This window comes from Nicotiana tabacum, chromosome 18, assembly GCF_000715075.1.
Source record: "Nicotiana tabacum cultivar K326 chromosome 18, ASM71507v2, whole genome shotgun sequence".
NCBI lineage: Eukaryota > Viridiplantae > Streptophyta > Magnoliopsida > Solanales > Solanaceae > Nicotiana > Nicotiana tabacum.
This window is the reverse complement of record NC_134097.1, coordinates 151,902,289-151,924,997: the sequence shown is the minus strand read 5'-3', so window position 1 is coordinate 151,924,997 and position 22,709 is coordinate 151,902,289. Positions and strand designations below refer to the sequence as shown.

Genomic DNA, 22,709 nt, shown 5'->3' with positions numbered 1-22,709 from the left:
CGGTCTCTGATGCTCATATTTCACCTGCTGGCAATTGAGACACCGAGCTACAAATCCCACAATGTCTTTCTTCATTCTCTGCTACCAATAGTGTTACCTCAAATCCTGATACATCTTCGTGGCACCCGGATAAATGGAATAACGCGAGCTATGAGCCTCCTCCAGAATCAACTCCCGAAGCCCATCCACATTAGGCACACAAATCCGGCCCTGCATCCTCAACACCCCATCATCACCAATGGTCACATCTCTGGCATCATCGTGCTGAACTCTGTCCTTAAGGATAAGCAAATGCGGATCATCATACTGGCACTCTCTGATGCGATCATATAAGAAAGACCGAGAAACCATACAAGCCAATACCCGTCTAGGCTCCGAAATATCTAATCTCACGAACCGATTGGCCAAGGCCTGAAAATCAACCGCAAGAGGTCTCTCCCCAACTGGAATATATGCCAAACTCTCCATACTCACTGCCTTTCGTCTCAAAGCATCGGCCACCACATTGGCCTTCCCCGGATGGTACAATATAGTAATATCAAAATCTTAGCAACTCTAACCATCTCCACTGCCTCAAATTAAGATCCTTCTGCTTGAACAAGTGCTGGAGGCTATGATGATCAGTGAACACCTCACAAGACACACCGTACAGGTAATGTCTCCAAATCTTCAATACGTGAACTATGGCAACTAACTCCAAAGCATGAACCGGGTAGTTCTTCTCATGGGGCTTCAACTATCGAGAAGCATAAGCAATAACTCTACCCTCATGCATCAATACACAACCAATACCAACTCTCGAAGCATCACAATACACGGTATATGAACCTGAAGCTGATGAAAAAACTAACACTGGAGCTGTGGTCAAAGCTGTCTTGAGCTTCTGAAAGCTCTCCTCACACTCGTCTGACCATACAAATGAAGCACCCTTCTGAGTCAACTTGGTCAAGGGCGATGCGATAGATGAGAATCCCTGAGCAAAACAGCGATAATAACCCGCTAAACTAAGAAAGTTGTGAATCTCTGTGGCTGAGGACGGTCTGGGCCAACTCTGAACCGCCTCTATCTTCTTCGAATCAACCTGAATACCCTCATTGGACACCACGTGCCCCAAGAAAGCCACTGAACTGAGCCAAAACTCACACTTGGATAATTTTGCATAAAGCTTCTCCTCTCTCAATCTCTGCAACACAACTCTCAAATGCTCCGCGTGCTCCTCCTGACTACGCGAATACACCAGAATATCATCAATGAAGACTATGACAAACGAGTTGAGATAAGGACGGAACACGCTGTTCATCAAATGCATGAACGCTGCTGGGGCATTGGTCAGCCCAAAAACATAACCAAGAACTTATAATGACCATATCGGGTCCTGAAAGTTTTCTTAAGAATATTCGAGTCCCTGATCTTCAACTGGTGATAACCTGAACGAAGATCAATCTTGGAGAACACTCTCGCTCCCTGAAGTTGGTCGAATAAATCATCAATGCGAGGCAAATGATACTTGTTCTTAATTGTTACCTTGTTCAATTGCCTATAATCAATGCACATCCTCATAGTGCCATCCTTCTTCTTCACAAATAGAACCTGTGCACCCCACGGTGACACACTAGGCTGAATGAACCCCTTTTCAAGGAGTTCCTGAAGCTACTCCTTTAATTTTTTTAACTCCGCTGGTGACATACGATACGGCAGAATAGAAATGGGCTGAGTGCCCGGCACTAGGTCAGTACTAAAATCAATATCCCTGTCCGGTGGCATGCCCGACAGATCTGCAAGAAACACCTCGGGAAAATCCCTCACAACTGGAACAGAATCAATACTAGGAGTCTCAGCACCGACATCCCTCACAAAGGCTAGGTACGAAAGACAACCCTTCCCAACCATATGTTGGGCTTTCAAGAATGAGATCACTCTACTGAGAACATAATCAGTCATACCTCGTCACTCAATCCATGGCACACCCGGTATAGCCAATATGACTGTCTTGGCATGACAATCCAGAATAGCACAACATGAAGATAGCCAATCCATGCCCAAAATGACATCGAAATCCACCATACACAATAATAAAAGATCCATATGGGTCTCCAGACCCCCAATAGTCACCACACACGACCGGTACATACGGTCTACAACAACATTATCGCCCATCGGGGTAGATACATGAACATGTGAAGTAAGAAACTCACGGGGCGTACCCAAATAACGAGCAAAGTATGATGACACATAAGAAAAGGTGGAACCAGGATCAAATAATACAGAGGCATCTCTGTGGTAGACTGAAACAATACCTGTAATAACAGCATCTGAAGCAATAGCATCGGGTCTACTTAGAAGTGCATAGAAATGGGCTTGACCGCTACCTGATCGACCTCCCCCTCTGGGGCGACCCCTAGCCGACTGACCTCCACCCCTAGCTGGTTGGGCGGGTGGTGGTGAAGTAACTCGCGTTGAAGCCGATGACCGACCCCTCTGCTGAGAAGAACTCGCAAGACGACGAGGGCACTGCCTCTACATATGACCCATCTCACCATACTCATAACAACTCCCAGGTGCTGGAGAAGGGGATTGAAGGGAACCCCTTACACTGGAGTGACTAGCAGATGCACCTGGCATAGAAGAGCCCTGAACCGATGGAGCACGGGACGAACTCTGAGCTGGAAAGGCACTAAGTGATGACTGTCCCTAATGAGAACTGTGAGAACCGTGACCCGATGACACCCCACGATAACCTGGGTGAGCTGGCTGAGCATGACTGAATGGACGACCTCTGCCATGCTGAAACTGACCTCTCGAAGAAGTACCACTGTAACTACCAGATCCTCGAGGCCTCTTGGCCTCCCTCTCCGCGCGCTCCTGGCGTCAAACAGACTCAATCTCCCGAGCAATGTCTATAATCTCCTCAAAGGTGGCACCAATCACCCTCTCCCTGGTCATGAGAATACGAAGCTGATAAATGAGGCCATCAACAAACCTCCTAATCCTCTCTTTATCTGTCGGAACCAACCAAATAGCATGACGAGCTAACTCGGAGAACCTCATCTCATACTGCGTCACAGTCATCTCTCCCTGACGCAACCACTCAAACTCCCTACGCAGCTCCTCTCTACGGTACTGCAACACATACTTCTCCAGAAAGAGAATGAAGAACTGCTGCCAAGTAAGGGGTGCTGCACAAACGGGCCTACGCCTCTCAAAAGCCTCCCATCAAGTGAAGGCAGCTCCAGAAAACTGATAACTAGTGATAGCGACCCCGCTGGTCTCCAGAATACCCGCTGTACGAAGCATCCTCTGACACTTATCCAATAAGTCCTGGGCATCCTCGCCCTCTGCACCACTGAAGGTCGGAGGCTGAAGCCTACCAAACCTCTCTATTCTACGCTGCTCATCCTCTGGCATGGCAGGAACTACATAGTCCTGAGCAGCTGCAACCAGCTGGGCTGGATGTGCCCCCGGCGTCTGAAGTCCCTGCACGACTTGCTCAGGTGTGTGAGCGGCGGGAGTCTGATTGCCTCCCCCGGCCTGAGAAGTAGCTGCGGCTGTAGTGGCTGAAACCGCCTGAGCTAGGCTAGTGCAACTGATAAGATCTGAGTCAAGGCCTCCTGAAGACCCGGAAACACAATGGGCACAGCTGGTGCCTGAGCTGGTGCTGCTGGAGCGCCCGGGTCGTCACAGTGATGACATGCAAACTAGTTATTTTGTTAGCTGATGTTGGAAAATCGTTGAATTATGTTAGAGAGTTTTGCCTCTCCCAGAAATTCTCTTGAAACATGCACAAAACATCGGAAAAGAGGCCATTTCAGACCATAAAATAGTTCATAAGCTTTAAATCATGAACTTAGATCTGACATTTCAACAGTTTTAAATGCCGATAAATTTAAGTCCAACCAAACCCTTGTAGGTTATTTGTATTTTGTGATTGTTTAAAATCTGCAACGCAAGTATCTTCCTGTGTTAGTCCCTATATTAACATGCGATCATCAGGATGCATACCGTGAATACTTTACTGTCGTCACTGTCAATGATCAGAAAAAGCGGTCTTCTAGTGAATGGCAACAAGTCACATGGATAAATCCCATTCACACCTAAAAAGGAAAATAAAGTTTCAGAATTAGTTTTGTACAGCCAAAAGATGACATATTAATTTCAATTCAGAAAAAGAAATGGTTAAGATAACTTTTTGTGTTATTCGTAGAAGAGATATCGATCGGCATATGTAATGTGAGGGTAAAAACAAAATACCAGCCAGGTGACAGAAATGGAGTGTAACAGATTTGCTTCAACTAGTTAGATGAGAAGAATTGGTGCTGCCATCAACTTTTGAGTCCACATGTCGTGAAAAAATATCAATTAAGAAATCCAATTTTTTAATATGGCACGCCCGACCCCACAAACTCCACTATCGACTTTGCCAATTTTTTGAGCTTTCTCTTTTAAAGGCATGGCTACTAACATTAATTCATCGTGAAATCAAGTTGATATTTTACTTGCAATACTTATTGATGAAAAAACCCTCTAATAGAAGGTATAGGTGAAGTCAATCCCCTAACGTTACAGCTCATAGTGTTACACTATCCAAATCTTTGCAACACTTATTTTTGCCTTCAATTATCTTTACATGAAATCCTCATTTTTATAGTCCTTAGTTTCTTTTTAATTGGTTTTTAGTCAAAATACCATTATTCAATATCTCCAACAACATATAATATAATCACTTTATTTGGTAATTCTTACTGAACAATACTCTACTCACTAGTTTATAACTTGAAACGATTAGCTCTTAGTGTTAGTCAAATCACTTTCCTCTGAAAATATGAAAATGCTTTTAGAGTCATATATACACAATGTGACAAGACCTATATGCTATTCTACCAGCTGATACATCAATGAGAGAATGAATACAGAATTGTTTTTCGCCTCAAAGCTGTTTGTGGTTGGATAATTGTATTTACATAATGGAGAAAGTGTTCAATACCTCCAGTTCCACGAGAACCAATGTATACGCAACTACTCTGCTCACTTAAGCAATCCTCCCCACGTGAACCCATGCTCCCCTCTCTAAATCAGGTACAGTAATGTTATATTTTTTCGAAAAATACTTAAATATATGTGTGTGCGCACCCATATTCAAAGTATTATATAATGTGATAGTTACTGAGTCTATCTCTCTAAGTGAGGTTGTAAGGTCAAATCTTATATCAATCTCGTTGTTTTTTTCTTTTTTTTTTCCCTAGAACTAGACGCCCACGGGAGATAATATGTCTGGTATTATTTTTTGCATATTAATGAAGTATTTTTTTCTTTTATTTCTTTTTTTGTTGATTTATTCTTTCAAAATTTTCACACATTAAAATTCTTATTCTTCTTTTGTCACCGTAAAATCTTATATGATTAAACAAAATATGTATATTAAAACTAGTAAAATTGTATGATGTAGTATATAATCAATGGGTTTGACTGATCCCGATATTTTCAACGGGATAAGAGATATAGATGCAAGAAAAATATATTTTTTTTTAAATTTTAATTTTGAACTTATAATTCGAATGTGCAAAGGGTGCGCAATAGTAAGACCTAAAGGTTGAACATGTAGAATTTATACCATGGACCCATCCCTTCTTAATAGTGCACCCATCCTGTCAAAATCCTGGATCCGCCTCTGTACGCAACTACACTGCTCACTTAAGCAATCCTCCCTGGTAGAAGTGGTATTTGCATTTTCATTATCAGAGTTCAGCGAAGATGTAGAGGTGGCTTCTACGTCAACAGCACGAGACATAAAGCTCCTTCCTGCACCATGGGATGGAGAAGAAAAAAAGTTCTGAGACCTTTCTGTCACGAAATTTAAATTGTTAACAGGATCAGTTTAATTTGAAAAATTTAGTTTTAAAAGAATAACTCAGTCAACATATAAGAGCTTTACACCTTCTACTACCTGCAGCAGATAAATATAGTAAAAGAACTCCATCATGAGATAGCTCCTCGCAGATTGTCGCCAAAACCTGCCAACAAATGGCAAAGTTAATTTAAGGAAGAATAGGTAAAGAGAATGACGAGGAAGATACAGATAATCCAGGAGCTAAAAATATCCATATCCAAGGGAGGCCAGCTTTATAGAAGACGCTAAAAGGATATTCAATAACTTCGACCTAGTGCAAATAATTTTAGTTGCAATAAAGCTCTGTGTGATTTTAATAGAGCATATTGTCACGTCCTTAGCCGTTAACTAAGTACACGTGTGACACTTGATAACTTGCTCACGATCTTGCACAACGTTCTTGCTATACCAAGTCAGCCTTTCTATACTTAAAATTGCTAAGATAATGGTAGAAAGAACACAAGAGACTGGTCGCTAATTTAGTCAAACTGTTGACTGGACTGGTCAGACTTGCTTGGTCAAAGGTATACTGATATTAGCGACCAATGTTGGTCGCTAAAGTGGGACTCACCTACAAAATTTTAATAATTATATTATTATTTTAAAAAAATTATAAAATATAAATATATATAATTTAAAATAGCGACCAACGTTGGTCGCCAATCAAAAGGGTCAGAAGATAGCGACCAACTTTGGTAGCCAAAATGGGACCCAGTTATAAAATTTTAATAAATATATTTTTATTTAAAATTTTTTATAAAATATAAACAAATATAATTCAAACTTAGCGACCAAAGTTGGTCGCTTAACGGAATGGAGACCAACTTTGGTCGCTAATATGGGGCCCAGTTCTAATGTTTAACAATTATATTATTAATTTAAATATTATATAAAATATAAATAAATCTTATTTAAATTTGGCGACCAACTTTGGTAGCTAAATTAAATTCATGTATAATTAGCGACCAAAGTTGGTCTCTATTCAGGTCAACAATGGTCAAAATTAAAAATCACTTTTATATTTACTATCTAAATAATATAAATGTTAGCCGTTAATACTTTTGTAATACAAGGGATGAATAGTACTACGAAGCGTGCGTGTGTGTCTATATATATATATATATATATACTTACACTATACTATGCACTAAGTATGAGTGCATTAGCTAATATTATATCGAATATAGCTTATATATATATAATATATATACTTACACTATACTATGCACTAAGTATGAGTGCATTAGCTAATATTATATCGAATATAGCTTATATATATATATATATATATATATATATATATATATATATATATATATATATATATATATATATATATATATATATATATATATATATACTTACACTATACTATGCACTAAGTATGAGTGCATTAGCTAATATTATATCGAATATAGCTTATATATATAATATATATATAGTATAAGTATATGCGTATATATATATATATATAGACACACACGCACGATTCGTAGTACTATTCATCCCTTGTATTACAAAAGTATTAACGATTTATATTTATATTATTTAGATAGTAAATACAAAAGTGATTTTTAATTTTGACCATTGTTAATGCACTCATACTTAGTGCATAGTATATTGTAAGTATATATATTATATATATATAAGCTATATTCGATATAATATTAGCTAATGCACTGATACTTAGTGCATAGTATAGTGTAAGTATATATATATATATATATATAGTATATTGTAAGTATATATATTATATATATATAAGCTATATTCGATATAATATTAGCTAATGCACTGATACTTAGTGCATAGTATAGTGTAAGTATATATATTATATATATAAGCTATATTCGATATAATATTAGCTAATGCACTGATACTTAGTGCATAGTATAGTGTAAGTATATATATTATATATATAAGCTATATTTGATATAATATTAGCTAATGCACTCATACTTAGTGCATAGTATAGTGTAAGTATATATATTATATTATATATATAAGCTATATTCGATATAATATTAGCTAATGCACTTATACTTAGTGCATAGTATAGTGTAAGTACATATACTAAGTATTAGTGCATTAACTAATATTATATCGAATATAGCTTATAGCTATACCTATATATATATATATATATATATATATATATATATAGGTATAAGCTATATTCGATATAATATTAGCTAATACACTAATACATAGTGCAGAGTATAGTATAAGTATATATATATATATATATTATATATATAAGCTATATTCGATATGTATATAGTAGAAATATATATATATATATATATATATATATATATATATATATATATATATATATATATATATATAATATCAAAATAGAAAAAAAAGTAAATTCATTTTTTTGTAAAATAGCGACCAACTTTGGTCGCTATTTTGGTCAAACAGTCAATACTTATATAGCTACCAAATTAGCGACCAAAGTTGGTCGCTATTTTTAAATCCAGGAGTAAAAATCGGGTTTCCCCTCCCAATCTCTTATTTTCTCCCCAAAATTTTCCCAAACTCTCTCTCAACATATTCTCCCCTCTTCTCTATTTCCCTTACACAAATCAATCCCCCCACCCCTTGCCACCACTGTGACCGCGCGCCACCACACCGGAGCCGCTGCTAAACCTGTCGCCGGAGCCGTTGTCCGCCCCACCACTGTCGCCAGAGCTGCTGTCCCCCGCCCCTTGCCACCACTGCTTTTTAATCCTCCTTTTAATCTACCAAGGTTAGTAATCTACCTTATTAGCTTTTTAATTTTTAATTTTTGCTATATAATTTTATGTAATTTTTTAGAGTTTTTGTCTATTTAGTATTAGGGTTTTTGGTTTGAAGTACATTAGATTTATGAATTTAAGGTAGAAATTATAATCTGTTAGTTCTTGTATTAATTTATATTGAGTTCAATTGTGAAAAGAAATAATTCATTGTCTTAGAAGAGGAGCAATACCTAAATAAGAGTACCTAAATTCATGCTTTAAACTATGCATTATACTTTTATAAAATAAGAAAAAAAGAATTAAAGGGAGGAGTTTATTAATGTATTAATTATGAACTTAAGGTCATATTGGACTTTTAGGATATGAATTGGACTTTTAGTTAACTAAAAAAAGATTAGGATATGAATTGGACTTTTATAATTTGTTCTTGCTTTATTTATATAGATGGAACATTACAATAGGAATTATCCTAATCGGCGGGGATTGCAAGAGGATTTTGTAGAAGGGGTTGATGACTTTATTAGACATGCAATGTCACTTCCGCCATACATAAATGAAGGAGTAATTAGGTGCCCTTGTGTTAGGTGCGACTGTATGAGGTTTGGAAAATCGGAGGAAGTTAAGGTTCATCTTTATAGTAAGGGGTTTATAGCGAATTACTTTGTGTGGACTAATCATAGAGAGATCGATGGTAGCCATGGGATATTTCATAACATGGTTATTGGTGAAAGTAGTAAGTCGGTGGAGAATACAAATCGTGATTCCAGAATTCATGATATGGTTGCAGATGCTTTTGGAATGCACTTAGGGGGTGAGCCCAATGAAAATGTTGAACAAACTCCTAATGATGAAGCAAAATATTTTTATGAACAGTTAGAGGAAGCTAGTCATCCACTACGTAAAGGAAGTCCGCACTCTGAGTTGTCTGTTGCAGTTAGATTACTAAGTATCAAATCTGATTGGAATATTTCTCAAGGAGCCATGGACTCTGTCATTGACCTTATGCGTGAACTAGTTGACTCCGATATCGAATTACCTGGTGATTCCTATAAGGCAAAGAGATTAGTTTCTAAGTTAGGACTTTCATCAATAAGAATTGATTGTTGTGAAGATGGTTGCATGTTATATTATAAAGATGATGCAAATTTAAGCAGTTGTAAATTTTACGAAAAGCCTCGTTTCAAGAGGCTTTCCAACGGCAAGATGGTCGCTATCAAGGCGATGCATTATTTACCTCTTATACCTAGGCTAAAGAGGTTATATGCGTCGATGAGTTCTGCTCCTCATATGAGATGGCACTTTGAAAATAGAAGACCACCTGGTGTTATGTGTCATCCTTCAGATGGAGAAGCTTGGAAATACTTTGATAGGACATATCCAGATTTTGCTAGTGAGCCAAGGAACATTCGGTTAGGTTTGTGTGCGGATGGCTTCACGCCTTTTTCTGTATCTGCGACACCGTATTCATGTTGGCCTGTCTTTCTTACACCTTATAATCTACCACCCGAGTTGTGCATGACTAGTCCATATATATTCTTAAATTGTATTATCCCCGGTCCACGTAATCCGAAAAGTTTGATAGATGTATATTTTCAACCTTTGATTGAAGAGCTAAAACAATTGTGGTACGATGGTGTTGAAACATATAACATATCAACCAAGCATAATTTCAATTTGCGTGCTAATTTAATATGGACAATTAACGATTTTCCTGCATATGGAATGTTGTCTGGGTGGATGACTGCTGGGAAGCTAGCTTGTCCTTACTGCATGGAAAATAGTAAAGCGTTTACTTTGAAACATGGCCGAAAGCAATCATGGTTTGATTGTCATCGTCAATTCTTGCCTGAGGGTCATGAGTTTAGAAGGATTGAAAAATGCATTCAAAAAGAATAAAATGGAATATGATTATCCACCTCCGATACTTTCAGGTGAGGAAATTTGGGAGAGGGTCCAGAACTTCAGTAAAATTACTGAAGCTCCACCTTATAGATTCCCCGGATACGGTGTTACTCATTGGACCAAACAGAGTATATTTTGGGAGTTGCCTTATTGGAAGGATAATCTTCTCCGTCACAACCTTGATGTCATGCATATTGAGAAGAATTATTTTGACAATTTGTTCAACACAGTGATGGATGTTAAAAGTAAGACAAAGGATAACCCGAAGGCTAGAATGGACTTACAAGAATATTGTAGGCGGCCTGAATTACACTTGCAGACAACAAACAATGGTAAGATATTCAATCCCAAAGCAAGTTACACATTCACTTTGGAGGAAAGACGGCAGATTTGTGATTGGGTAACGAAATTGAAGATGCATGAGGGTTATGCGTCGAATTTTGGGGAAAAAGTTGATATGAAGGTAGGGAAGTTGAGCCATTTGAAAAGTCATGACTGTCATGTTTTCATGGAGACCTTAGTGCCTATTGCATTTTGTGGTTTGCCTGAAAGAATCTGGAAACCCATCACAGAGATTAGTTTGTTTTTCAAAGACTTGTGTTCTTCCACATTAAGGGAAGAAAACCTACACTGGATGGATCAGAACATTCGTGTAACTTCTTCTAAGATGGAAAATATATTTCCATGTGAGTTTTTTGATGTGATGGAACACCTTCCAATCCACCTTGTATACGAGGCACGACTTGGAGGGCCTGTTCAATGCAGATGGATGTATCCCTTTGAGAGGTAATATTATATATTTGATGTAATTTTCTGTTTTATTTGAATGTTCTTGGCTAACCTGAAATTATGTAGGACAATTGGCAAATGCAAACAATTTATTAAGCAGAGGAATAGGATTGAAGGATCTATAGACGAAGCTTATCTTGCAAAGGAAACTGCTCATTTTTGTTCTTATTATTTTGAGAGTAATGTGCCATGTGCTAGGAATAGGCCCAACATGCACACGGTCGACCTTAGGAATGATCTATTATATCCGCCTATGTCCATATTCAATCAACCAGACAGATGTTCTAAGGATGTTAGAAAGAGAAGTTTGAGTGATATAGAGTTCAAGTCAGCTACACTTCACGTGTTGCTAAATTGTCCAGAAGTTGTACCATTTCTCAAGTAAGTATTGATTTAGTGGTTATCAAAATATAAAAATTACTATGATTACATCTCAATGCAACTACTAAAAATATTTGATGTGTCACAGTCACTTCGTGGGTCAATTTGGCCATGATGCTGTATATATGAGATTTGATACGTGGTTCAAACAATTTGTAAGTTTCTCCTTAAAATATTCTAACACTATGTAGGTAAACAATATTTGAAAGTTATGCTAACTTATAAATATTTTTAACAATATGTAGGTAAATGATCCAAATAATGGTGTAAATCAATTTTTGAAAGATATATTTTGGGGACCTGGGGTTGAGGTCACAACAATGTCTAAGTACGTTGTGAATGGTTATAAGTTTCATAGAGAGGATTGCTCTAAAAATAAACATAGCAACAACAGTTGGGTGTGGGTTCAAGGTGGCGATGGCAACCAAGATGGAGATATTGATTATTATGGTGTGCTCAAAGAAATAATAGAACTAGAATATACAGGTTGGCCATATAAGAAATTGATACTCTTTAGATGCAAGTGGTTTGACCCACATCCAACAAGAGGTACAAGAGTACACAATCAATACAACATAATTGAGGTTAATCATACGAGGGAGTATGATCGCTATGATCCTTTCATACTTGCACATAATGTTAGGCAAGTATATTATGCTCCTTATCCATTGCGCCGGAATAAGTCCGATTGGTGGGTTGTAATAAAAACTAAGCCTGTGGGTAGGGTGGAAGTCGAGAATGTGTTAGATGTTGCATATCAAAACGATATCTCCAGTGTTGACCAAATAGTGGACGAAGTTTTAGAAAATGATTTGGAACATCCTGAATACATATTGGAAGAAGTTGATATAAATGAAGTAAGAATTATAGAAAACAAGGAAGACGAATCAACTGATGAAGCTCAAACTAGTGAGGAAGAAGAATTCTCAGACGAGGAAATATACGTCGATGAGCTTTAAAAAGTTGGTTTCTTTAATAACTCTCGTTTATAGCTAGTTTCTTTATATGTTTCAATCTAAATATATATTATATTATGCAGTGAACAGGCAAGGGTCGATAAAAGGCTAAGAAACCAAAGAGGAGGGTAGAAGATAATCCTCCATCTTTTCCAGCCTCTTCAGAGATGCCTATGCCTATCACTATGCCACAGCCTCTACCCCATGGCTATACTGAGCTGCCACAGCATCACCAGCCTTACACCTTCGTGCAGACACCAGGTCTTTAGTCACAGGGCCATAGGACTGTACGTCCGATATACAGTCCAGCTGCCACACGACCACGTGGATCGCAGCCATCTGCATCGCATGGATCGCATCGATCCATGTCACATCCACATGGATCACAGGCATCAGTGTCATAGCCACTCGGGTCACAACTATCAGTGTCACGTCCACTTGCGGGCCATACAGCTATGCCGCAGTCACAGGGCTCGCAGCCATCTTCATCTGAAACTCCACCTATTTCAGGCCTTCGCCTGCGAGATACTAGCTCTGACCCCCTATACCTTCCACACATGCCTCTGATATACATGCTTCAGACGGTGATGCTGATGATGACGAGGAGGTGCATTATGATCAGTATGGCAGGATCATCATAGTCCCTGAGGGTGATGGGTAAGAGTTATTTGTTATTTTTACGTTTATTGTTTTGTACAGTTTTACTAAGATATTAATGTATTTTTTTATTAAATTGCAGGTTCATCCCTAGTAATATTACTACAAGGATTATCACCAAAGCCACCAGAAAGCTTTATGATGGCCCTTATGCGTCTTGGAGTGATTTCCCATTCACGCTGAAGGAGCAAATTTTCAATGCCTTTAAGGTATAAATGTTCTTTTAAGCAGTACAATTATTTATATTTATGATATTTCCATCTATATATATACTTACACTATACTATGCACTAAGTATTAGTGCACTATGCACTAAGTATTAGTGCATTAGTTAATATTATATCGAATATAACCTTTATATATATTCGATAAAAGCTTATATATATACATATATTAGCTAATGCACTATTATACTATATACTATATTATAAGCAGTTAATGCACTTAACTTTTGAATAATTATTAGCTAACAAAAGCTAAGTATAATATATCGAATATAGAATTTATGTTAATAAAAAAAATAGAATTTATGATATTTCCATATAATACTTAACTTTTGAAATACAGAGCAAGTGTGTATGGGAACACCACTATAGCGCGGATGTGGCTGCAAATTTTCATCTCAAAGCTCGCAAGCAGTTGTCGCATTGTTTCTCCAAAGCTAGAAAGTTGAACCAGAAGCCTGGCTGGTTGCTTCAGAATTTATGGGAGGATTTGCAAAGGCAATGACTTACCGTAGAGTTCTTAGAGAAGAGCGAAAAAGGAAAGAAAGCTCGTGCATCTGAGAAGGGAGGATCCTTGCACACTGGAGGTGCGATCAGCCTAGGGACAATAAAGAGAAGAATGGTTCGTAATTGCTTAATTTATTTTAATTTTCAAAGTATATCTATTCTGTTTATTAACTAAAATTTATGAGTTTTCAGGAGAAGAAGTTGGGGCGTCCGATGAACCAAGATGAGCTATTCAAGGAGACTCATATTGTAAAGAAGAAGAAAGAGACGGATCAAGAAAGGTGAGTTGAGGGCCGAGCCTCGACTGTACATGTAAGTTTTCACTTTTCATTAAGTATTTTGATTTACTTTTATATGAATTTTGAAATACTAATTCAATGTAATTTTTCTTATAGGGTCGCTTCACAGCTGAAGTGGAGGAATTCATACGCAGTCAGCCACCTAGTGAGTCGGGCGACCCAATCCAACTTGCCGACGAGGATGTTGAAAGAATCTGGATGCAGGCTGCTGGGGGTCCAAAATAGGGGAAGGTATACGGGCTTCCTACTAAGAAATTCCATCGCTATAAGTGTGGAATGCAAGGAATAGGGACTTCCTCGCAAGCCGAGCAACTTGATGGGGAGAGCCTCCCCTCTATGCGGGAGACTGTGACAAAGCTCACATCCGAGCTAGAAGCCGCCAAGGAGAGAGAAAAGATTAGAGATGCTCAGTACATTGGCATGCAAGAGCAGATCAAATCTCTCCTAGCTTCAAGCAGTTTTCCGATTCCCCGGTCTCGTGACTCATCGCCAGAGGCTCGCCTTCCCCGTGCCCATTCCTCACGTCCTCCCCGTGATCGCTCTTTTCATCCTAGACAAGTACACCCTTATGGATACCGTCTTAGTGATGACAGTTCATCAGACGGTGATGATAATGATGTACAAAACAATCCTTGACTTTTATACACTTTCAACTAGACAAATACAATCGGTTTTCGAATGGACTTGTAATAGCAATTAACTTAGTTTGTTTAGCTTAATGTATTACTTCTATTGAACTTTATAGTTTGTTAGTTTTAATGTTGTTGTTGGCATAAAATGCCTATTTAGGATTTTTGGTAAGCTGACAGGTGGTGTAGCTGTCAATACAGGCATTTTCTGCCAAAAATATACCAAAAAAAGCGACCAACTTTGGTCGCTATTCCATTTAAAAAAAAAAAATTTCTGGAAATATAGCGACCAAAGTTGGTCGCTTATAATTAAAAAAAAATTATTTCTTGAAGTTAGCGACCAACTCTGGTCGCTTATTTTTAAAAAAAATTAAAAAGATTAATAAAAAGGCGACCAATCTTGGTCTCTATTTTCCAGATTTTAAAATATAATATTTGGATTAGAGACCAATGTTGGTCGCTATTTTATGATTAATAATAAATAAATAAATAACGTATTATACATTTAGAGACCAACTTTGGTCGCCAAAATTATATTATTAAAATAATAAAGCGACCAAAGTTGGTCGCAATAGTCTTTACCCGGAATATTTGGTCCTTTTACTTTAGAGACCAAAGTTGGTCGCTAATTAGCGACCAACTATGGTCCCTAAAATAAAGGGACCAGCAATATGGCGACCAGGCATGTTTGGTCGTTTTTTGGTCGCTTTTAGGCCTATAAGCGACTAACTTTGGTCGCTTTTTGTGGTCATTTTTTACCGGATTTCTAGTAGTGTAGGGTCTTCCTAGGGAAACCTCTATATTTCTCTAGAACCTTCCTACAAGTGCATAAATATCTAAAGCTTTTCCCTAGGAGATTCTCCATAGTTCTAGAATATTCCACCAAGATCTTGTCCCTAACTTATGTAATATTTCAATATGGAAAAAATATATGCCAAGTGACACCTACGTGGCATGATGATGTCGCGGGTCATGACAATATGCTACCACGAAAGTAAAACTAATTTCCTAAAAAGTAAGCAGTTACCTTTCCCATCTCACATTTGTGCCAAAACAAGTTTCAGGCTTTCACATTACAACAACAATAACTATGTCTCAAGTTCAAGCTTTCACATCCACCAAGTTAATTCAGATTGTACTGATATGATATTGAAGATGTGATAGACAATAAAATTTTAGTTTCAATGAAGCTCAGTGAAGTCATAAGAGTATATTGATCAATGTCAGGTGAGAGCACAGAATCTACAATTTGCTTTTTCGATAAACATAAATCCTGAACAAATACTAGGTAAATGCAACTACTCACTGCTAAAAAAATTGTAACAGACGGGCGATAGAGGATGGTCTTGCGAGGGTTAGAAGGCAGAGTAGGATCAGATATATCTTGTGAATAATTAACTCGACTAGGTCCGGGTGCTCCATTCTGGCCAATACCAGTTCCAGCCCCACTTGGAGGAATCCCACCCGTCTGATAAAATGACCTACTAGGTTCCCACTCCATACATTGTAGCATTCGAAAAGTGTCAAGAGTCAGCTCTGACTATTTAACCTGATCACTGCATTGAAAGAGAAGATGAGCAAATATTAATACAGTTGATCAAGATGAAAATAGGACAATCAAGTTCATTAGTAAGCTGCACAATAAACCCAGTCACTTCCAATTGGAATAGAAGATAGACATGCCAAGGGAAGAAAGACTCACCTCTTTGGGATGGTAGCTGCACAGTAGAGTATCTCGTAATATTAGCTTTCTCTTTGCTTCAACAACGTGTGGTAGGCAATCTGGATGAAGATCCAATACGACACTATATCTCAATGGCCTGGTATTCATAAATGTTGAGTCAGCTTTTAGAAACTTAACTATTTCCTGAACCACCAGCTTCCATTCTTTAAAATCAGTTTCCTGGAAATAAGACCACGTAAAGGTCATTCATATTTCTATAGTGCAACACCCCGTAAATTTGAATCAGTTGTGGATACATTAAATGAGTATTAATGTGATGATTATCAATTGATTATGATAATAAGTGTACGAGGTATATCATAAGTGATTTAGGATCCAAGGAGAGACCTAAGTCTAAGCCAAGTTGGAAAACTACATGAAAGACTAAAATTCCAAATGAGTACGCACAAGACCACACTTTGGACGAGCATACCTACATATATATATGGCTTTAGGTGGTGCACAACCTATCAAATGAAAGGCCTTTGAGTCTAGTTTCTAACTCTTCAAACCATTTATCATTTGGACTTTCCTATAAGAAGTTATGACAAAATTATCAAAGGCTGGCGGAGGAGTGTGCGGATGCGAAGCATCCGAGGCCGCATCCGAAAAGAGGGGCTGGCAGTGAAGTGCTGCCATAGCATCCGATCTCCTGAGCGGAGGACTGCCGGGATGCGAAGCATCCACGTCCGCATTCAAAATCTGGGCTTATAAACACAATTTCGGGATTTATTTTCCCCATTTCTTTTGGACGACTTTTAGGGTTTTCCTCTACTCTCTCAAGACCTCCAACCCCTCCCATCTTCAAGGTAAGCAATTCCCATTATCTTGGTGTGAAATTTCACAATTTCTATACTAGTATTGATGAAATCTTCACATAAAATACTTAGATCTTCAAGAGATTTCTTCAAGAACTCAAAGGAGGGTTTTGCAAGATTTCTTCCAAAAAGGTAATCCTACACCCTTAGACTTACATGTATGGATTTATTAAGGGAATATGAGTATGAATTACACTCTTAGACTTACATGTATGAATTTATTAAGGGAATATGAGTATGAATAATTATTGAAACTCTTGGTATAGTGATTGGAAGCCATAAGTTTCCTATTTAATTACATAACTATTGTAGAGATTGAAAGATGATTAATTGATAGAATTTTGTTGGTTGGGTGTGGATAGATGGTCATATATGTGATGTTGGAAGTTATAAATTGGTTCATCATGATGGTGGGATAATTTGTTGATGAATGATGGTAGTTGGATGAACTAATTATATGGTGATGGGATGTAGAGATTTATACCTACAAGGTATTTGATAATATGCCTAAATGACTTAAGTTATGGAATTTGTTACTAATATTGGTTCCGTTGGATATTGCTATTGTAGATTGAAGGTTCTTAGTATTGTGGATTATTGTAGTAGCACTAAGGAGCGAAATTGAGGTATGAGAGGCTAACTCTCTATGTTTGGGAATTTTAATGATTCTCCCTACACTACGTTTCTTTTACGACGTTACCAATTGTCACACCTCCTTTTTCCGCACCCGCAAGGGTGCAAGGGAGTTTTTTCCAATTAAAGGACAATCGAAACAGGATTATTTCAGAGTCGCCACTTGGGAGATTTAGGGTGTCCCAAGTCACCAATTTTAATCCCGAATCGAGGAAAAGAATGACTCCATATTACAGTCTGCGTACCAGAAATCCGGATAAGGAATTCTGTTAACCCGGGAGAAGGTGTTAGGCATTCCCGAGTTCCGTGGTTCTAGCACGGTCGCTCAACTGTTATATTCGGCTTGATTATCTGATTTTATATAAATATGAACTTATGTGCAAATTTTAATTTTTAACCGCTTTTATCATTCACTGCTATTTTATAGGACTTGCAACGTCGTGAAAATATATCTCGAACCACGTTACATCAATGCACCCGTGGTTATTGACATATCTTGACTCGGTTGAGATTTGAATTTGGATCACATAAATGTGCACCCGAATTAAGGAGAATAAATTATTAAGACGCGCCTAAAGTGACTAACGTATTGTTATTTTGGGGAAGACCGTAAAATTTGCTAAACGGCCTGTCCCGGATTCTGAGTATTTAATACATATATTTTATGAGGGCCCCGCAATTTGTCCCTTTTGTTTGGCGAGGCTCGTCTCATTTTTATTTTTAAAAGGAATTTTGCGACATCATGGACACGCATCTCGAACCACGTCACAATCAATGTACCCGTGATTAGAAACACATCTCGAATCCGTCGAGATTTGGATTTGAGTCACATAAAATGTGCACCCGAATTTAAGAAGGTAAAATTATTAAATACGCGCTTAAAGAGGCTATCGCGTTATTATTCCGGGAGGGTCGTGAGATTCGCTAAACGACCCACCTTGGGGACCGAATGCTTCAATATATACATTTAACGAGGGCCCCACAATTTGTGCGTTTTTCTTTATTTTTGTCGAGGCTCATCTCGTCCTTATTTTAAAAGGATATCCTATAACAACTACGTTTCTTGTCGCGTTTGTCTCTACTAATAGAAAACAGAAATAGTCCTAGTTAATTACATGCTTATAGGCTTATTTATAGCAGGATTCAAAATGCTTTTACAGAATAAGTAAACGTGATTACGCACACGGACAGCTGATTGAACATTACGGGCCCAAATCCAGCTCATGCGGGATGAGCCAGACCTGGGCCACTGTTTGTTCGATGCGGGCCTGCTTGGTCTGTTTTGACCTGGGCTCGACCTTCATGAGGTTGAGATTGCAAGCTTTGTGTTCTTTGTCTTAACGTGTGGTTTACCAGTTATATGAGACAATTTATCAGAAGAGAAAGAGCTTAGCTAATAATGTACAGTTTTCATGCTTGGCATACATTACAGAATATACCACACAATTAAACCAAATCTAAGATTCAACCTACTGCATTGGGAATACTTTTATCTACCAGCCTGCATATACAAACTAACGTTTAATTACCCTACAATTGATATATACTAGGCATGCAAACTATCTTCAGTATCCAAACAACACTGCAAACTATCATGCATTGCATGAGGTTTAACATAACAGTCTACATAAAAATAAATCTTCAGATCTTCTCTTTTGTATTCATGCTCAACCTTCAAGTTACATTGACAATGTTCTAATCGTGTACCTGGTATAGCCAAGCAAAAGAAGAAAGGAATGATCAGCTGAGTAGTATGCAACAAACACAGCAACAGCAGATACACAGCAACAACACAGCAACAACAACCAGCCAACAATGATGGAGCTCACGAGCAGTCGAGCCACAAACAAACAATCCCAGAAACAGAGTAATGAACCAACAGAAACAACAGAGTATTCAGTGTAACCACACCAACAATTCAACAATCACAAACAGCTCAACAGGCAACCAACATCAATCGGCCAAAAAAGCTAGACCAACATGAACTCTTATGTAATTTTCAGACAGTGTTTGGTTACGATATTCTGAGACTTTATGTTTCTTGTTTTTTTTTCCTGAAGACTAAAAATGTCCAGCCTTTAAGAAAATCCTTTCCACCGGCTCCAAAAATCTCTCCAAAAAATCCCCTTTTTCTCAATGGAAGGTCTGCCTCTTTTATAGCCTGAATTCAGCACTTTACAATCTGTGTGACAACTCAAAATTCCCCCTCCCTGCTGTTTTTTTCCACTCAGCTATTTTAAATAAACAGACTCCCATGACATCCCTGACAGCCCCCTTTTAACATTTATTAAACTAAAACAGGCCATGGGCAGCAAGAATATAATCTGACAGCATGTGCTGTCAGACTATTTTAATCCAAAAGGGCTTTATGCACATGTTGTGCACAAGTGCACATGCCCTCCAATTCTAACTGCAACTAAACAAAATCAATCCCTTTATATTTCTGATTCAAATACATCAATTGTAAATAGCTATAGTCGATCTTCAATTTTGATTCAAGCAATGTTCAATGAGACAAATCAAGCTGTTACCATTCAAACAGCTAAAACTATTTAACGACATGTATCGAATCGACTATACTGATTACAACATACACAATCAAAGCCAAGGGTTAGAATCAAACAGTATCAGCAAAGGGTCAGATTGCACATGTCAATACAGAGGTTAACTTGGGGATTGATTACTCAAACAGTTTCAATTCAGTAAGTTATGCAGTTCACATACACACGCATCATCAGTGAATGAGGAAACATTTGATCAAATAACAGAGGTCCAGGCAAGGTGTGAGAAAACAGTTGGTAAAATTCAAAACACAATTTGAACAAGATGTTTGGCCATACGAATAGACCTTTAACACACACACGAACTGGAATGAAGAAGAGAATACAAACTTACCTTAAAATCTTTGAAAGAAAAAATCAGGAAAATCAACTTGTGTTTGAACAGACCCTTCTCAAAGTTTAACGGATTTTAATCGAAGTGTCTCTCAAATGAGAAACCCTTCGATTAAGGTCCATTAGACCATAAACTCTTGGTTTAAACAGGCACGGAACAGGCACGGAACAGGCACGAGGAACCCTTAATCGAAGTGTTTTGAGAAACACTTCGATTAAGGTCCATTAGACCATAAACTCTTGGTTTAAACAGGCACGGAACAGGCACGAAACAGGCACGAGGAACCCTTAATCGAAGTGTTTTGAGAAACACTTCGATTAAGGTCCATTAGACCATAAACTCTTGGTTTAAATAGGCACGGAACAGGCACGGAACATGCACGGAACAGGCACGAAGAACCCTAGGGTTTGAAACAGCAGATCTGGGATTCGTGTTTCCCTGGTCAGATTCGGACCAAACCAAACATGGTTTGGTCACGAGGGAGGTTCAGGGACTGTCTAGTGTGAAGATGGTGAGGTTTGGTGTAGGTCAGAGTTCGACTCGAATCTTCAAATGAAGATTTGAGACGAAGGAAGGTGATTCGAGGCTAGGGGTAACGGATCCATGTTCAGGACAGTGAGGTGGTCCTAGGGTGTTCAGAAGGTGGTCATCGACGTTCATGCCACCGGGTTCTGGTGAAAGGGAAATCAGGGCGGCTGCTAGGGTTTGGGGGGTTTCAGTGTTTGGTGAAGACGATGAGTGGAGGGGGGGTTCGGATAGGGGGCGTGGGGTACGATAGAAAGCTTATATACGATCTAAGGGTTTAGATCCTGGCCGTTGGATCAGATGAGATCTATGTCCAGGATCTATTCACTTAGGGAAGACGGTGTCGTTTTGGGTTTGATAGTGGGTGAGACCGGGTAAGGCTGGATCGGGTCAAAATTGGACGGGTTTAGGGGGAAGGCCTGGGTTCGTTGGATCTAAGGGTTGGACGGTTCAGATTAATTTGACTGAAACGGCGTCGTTGAGTTGAAGTGATCAACCTGATCAGGACCGTTTGTTTGAGTCAGATCAACGGCTCCAATAAAGACGTTGATACGGCGTCGTTTGAATCAATGTTTGGGCAGGCCGGATTTGGACTGGACTTGAGTGCCGGTTTTGGGCCTATTTTTGTTTCATTTTTGGGCCCAAACCGATTTTCATCACTCTTTTCTTTTGTTTTTTTTTCTTTCTAATTTTAAAACAAAAATGAAATAAATAAAAAAAATGAAATTAAAACAAACAACAATGCAACACTTTAAAACAATTATCACACACATATAAAAATATTTAAGTAGGTTAAATCACAACCTAGAATGAACAATGCATATATATTTTTGAATTTTCTTTCAACGACCGAATTACGGTTTGATTACTATGACAGACATACCTTGTATTTTGACTGATAAGATAAAAAATGCAAAAATGGGACGAACCACAAATGACTAGTAGTACATGTCATGAAAAAATGAAAATTTGTACAGCGAGGTCACTGGTCACTATTTTTGTTTTCTTTTGGAGTGATTGTTCGTGAAGCAAAAATCACGTGCTTACAACTGCCCCTCTTTGCACGAAGAAACGAAGGGTTTTCGCGCAAAGATAAAGCGAGCGATTTTTGCCCGTGCGAATACTTCGTGTGAAGCATTT

At 38.1% G+C, this 22,709-nt stretch overlaps 1 pseudogene across 1 annotated transcript in view; it reads right to left on the bottom strand.

The window, feature by feature from the left end:
• Positions 1-16,905, bottom strand: part of LOC142161762 (uncharacterized) — a 65,261-nt pseudogene extending 48,356 nt beyond the window's left edge. Inside the window, exons 1-6 of the transcript XR_012701767.1 lie at positions 16,678-16,905; positions 16,282-16,524; positions 5,932-6,008; positions 5,682-5,834; positions 4,982-5,025; positions 4,000-4,091 (exon numbers count right to left, since the gene is read on the bottom strand). The product of XR_012701767.1 is annotated as an uncharacterized LOC142161762 (transcript). The remainder of the gene's footprint in view (positions 1-3,999; positions 4,092-4,981; positions 5,026-5,681; positions 5,835-5,931; positions 6,009-16,281; positions 16,525-16,677) is intronic.
• Positions 16,906-22,709: the final 5,804 nt, after the last annotated feature.